Raw genomic sequence first — 3,167 nt, 5'->3', positions numbered from 1 at the left:
GCCCCCAAGCTTGCCTGGAACTCATTCTTGACCCAGTGTGTCTTCAAACTAGCCTCAAACTCACAGAGATCCTCCAGGCCCCTGTGTACCATGTGTAGCTAATTTATTTCACTTGACAATGAAAAGAGGGTGTGGGGACATGGTTCAATGGTAGAGAGCGCTTGCCTGATATGCATAAACTCCTAGGTTCAACCCCTAAAATACATCCATGCATGGCAACATTTACTTAGCTTGTCATTTATCTGTAATCCTGTATACTCAGGAGGTTAAGGAGTAAACCAAATACGGCCACACGTTTGTGACCAGCATGGGCAACTTCCAAGCATACTTACTTCTAAGCCAACTTGGTCTACAAGAGGAGACCCTAAGCCTGGCATTGTGACACCCTAGCACTTGGGAGGCAGAGGCAGGAGGATTAGGAATTCAAAGCCATCCTCTTGGCAACATCGTGTCTTCCAAATGACATGAGATCTTGTCTCAACTACAGCAAACAGAACGGAAGGCTCATTTGGGCTCAAGGTTTGAATGATACAGTCCATGAGGCAGGAAGGTGTGTCAGTGGGAGCCTGAAGACGCTCTGAAGTCAGGAAACAGTGAAGAACACTCAGTTCATCTCCCTTTTCTCTTATCCAGTCTGGGTCGTCAGTCTGGGAGACAGTACCATCCACGTTCAAAATCGTTCTCTCCTGCTCAGTTAATTTCTCTCAACTTTCCTCTCACGGACTTTCAGAGGTGTGTGCTTCTAGAAGATTCCAGGTTGACAATGAAGACTTAATTGTCACACCCGCTTCCTACTCTCTTCATCTCTTCTCTCCCTGGCGTCATCAATCCCAAAGACCACTTGGTAGCAGGAGAGGAGACTGGCCACCTTCTCCTGGGAATTTCAGTATGTGACACCTGAGTCTGGCATTCTTCTACCTTGTAAAATTCGCCTCTCTCTCTCTATCTCTCTCTCTCTCTCTCTCATCATTATTCATGTATGTGTGGGTATGTGAGTGCCCAGGGATGTGCATGGAGACCAAATACAATTTGTAGGATTCTGGGGACTGAACTCAGCCTCTCAGGCTTTACTCACTGCCTTTACTCACTGAATCATCTCGAGCAGCCTTCCTTCCATCCTTTCTTTCTTGCTTTTCATTCTTCTTAAAAAAGATTTCCTTATTTGTGTCGTCTGTGTGTGGGGATGTGCACACGTGACTGGAGTTACAAGAAGTTTGTGAGTTAGCGTGTGGGTGCTGGAAATTGAATCCAGGTCCTCGGCAAGAGCATCCTGGTGTGTTTTATAAAAAGATATAAGGAGCCGGGCAGTGGTGGCGCACGCCTTTAATCCCAGCACTTGGGAGGCAGAGGCAGCCAGATTTCTGAGGCCAGCCTGGTCTACAGAGTGAGTTTCAGGACAGCCAGGGCTACATGGAGAAACCCTGTCTCAAAAAACCAACCAAAAAAAAAAAAAAGAAAGAAAAGAAAAAAAAGGAGAGAAGGAATATGTTTGATGGATGTGCAGTCAGGTGTGGGGGGAGGGGGTGCCTCCGAAAGGGCATGCTGAGGCATCCCTTCCCCCTAAGGGACCAGCCACAGGATGGTATAGTATAGAATAGAGTTTATTTGAGATATGGGGGAAGGGGAGTTGAGGGAGACAGAAAGGCAGAGAGGGGGTGTGGGGAAGGGGAGAGAGAGTAAGGAGCAGGAGAAAGAGGACAGAGCAAGAGCAAGAAAGCAAAGAGGAGGGGGCAAGCAGCCCCTTTTATAGTGAGTCAGACACACCTGGCTGTTGCCAGGTAACTGTGGGGCGGAGCCTAGACTAAATGCCAACACTTCCCGTGCTCTTAATCATCTCTGTGCCATGGCTCCAGCCCCTCTCCATTTTTTTTATTTTTATTTTGCTTTGTTTTCTGGTTGGTTGGTTGTTTTCCAGACAGGTTTTTGTTGTTGTTGTTGTTGTTGTTTTTTGTTTTTTTTTTTTTTTTTTTTTTTGTTTTTTTGTCTGTCCTGGAACTCACCTTTGTAGACCAGGCTCTCCTCAAACTCAGAGATCCACCTGCCTCTCCCTATTGCTGGGATTAAAGGTGAGAGCCACCAGGACCTGGCTTTTGTTGTAGAATATGGTCTTACTATTTAGCCCTGGCTTCTCTGGAAATTGCTATGAACACTATACTGGTCTTAAATTCCCAGAGTTCCACCAGCTTCTGCCTCCCAAGGACTGGGATTAAAAGCTACTATGCCCAGACAGTATTTGCTCTTAACCACCGAGCTGTCTTCTGTAGGTTACTTCTGGCTTATTTTGTGATACGGTACTAAGTACAGGGTCATTAGTTTTACACACGGATGTCCGATTATTTCAGCACTGCTTAGTGGATGTTTGTAATCGCCGTCAGCATTATCAGGGTTCTCCAGGTTCCGGGTTCTCAGGGGACTTTTCTGATCCCACTTTGCGAATGAGTCGCCTGCCTGCCGGATGTGCTCCTGCAACCTTACAGCTGGGCCTTCTTGAGGTCCTTCGCTGGCAGGAGGCTTGGTTTCTGGGTCTTGACTTCTTCTCGCTCTTCCTGAAATCTCCCGTAGCACACCATGAAAGGGCAGGGGTGGCCTTGTGGTCTGGCAACGTCCCTTCGAAAATAAACAAGTGGAGAAACTGAAAGGCAGCCGTCGCCTCTGGGGACTACTCAGAGAAAGAGTTCAGGGCCGGTGCATCCGCTGCGCGTGCCTGGGCAGCCCAGGCCTGCGGCAGCTCGGATACGCTAAGCCAAACAGGATCCCCCTTCAGTTGTCACCTCTGGCCAGAGAGACACTGATACCTTTGCAAACAAGCACCTTATCTTAGAAGGACCCAGAAGAACTCTCTGGCAGGGCACCCTCAGCCATTTACATAGCTTACCATATCCTCATTTTGTGTGTTCCTACACACAACTCTGAGGGAGGTGAGGCCAGGGTGAACAAACGTCACTCCAGTCTTACAGATAGGTGGGTGAAGAAATAAATAACTATGGGTTCGGACTGGTTTCTTTCTTTCTAGTTTTATCAAAATGTATATTCAGGGATGGAGTGATGTTTAAGAGGACTTTGTCTCTCTCACAGAGGACCGGGGTTCTGTTCCCAGAACCCACAAAGCGGCTAACACCAGCCTGTAATTCCATGAAACTTGAGTTGTGAGTTGCTATGTGGGTGCT

Source organism: Mastomys coucha, unplaced genomic scaffold, assembly GCF_008632895.1.
Source record: "Mastomys coucha isolate ucsf_1 unplaced genomic scaffold, UCSF_Mcou_1 pScaffold22, whole genome shotgun sequence".
Classification (NCBI taxonomy): Eukaryota; Metazoa; Chordata; class Mammalia; order Rodentia; family Muridae; genus Mastomys; species Mastomys coucha.
The sequence above is the reverse complement of the archived record's forward strand: the minus strand, read 5'-3'. Positions refer to the sequence as shown.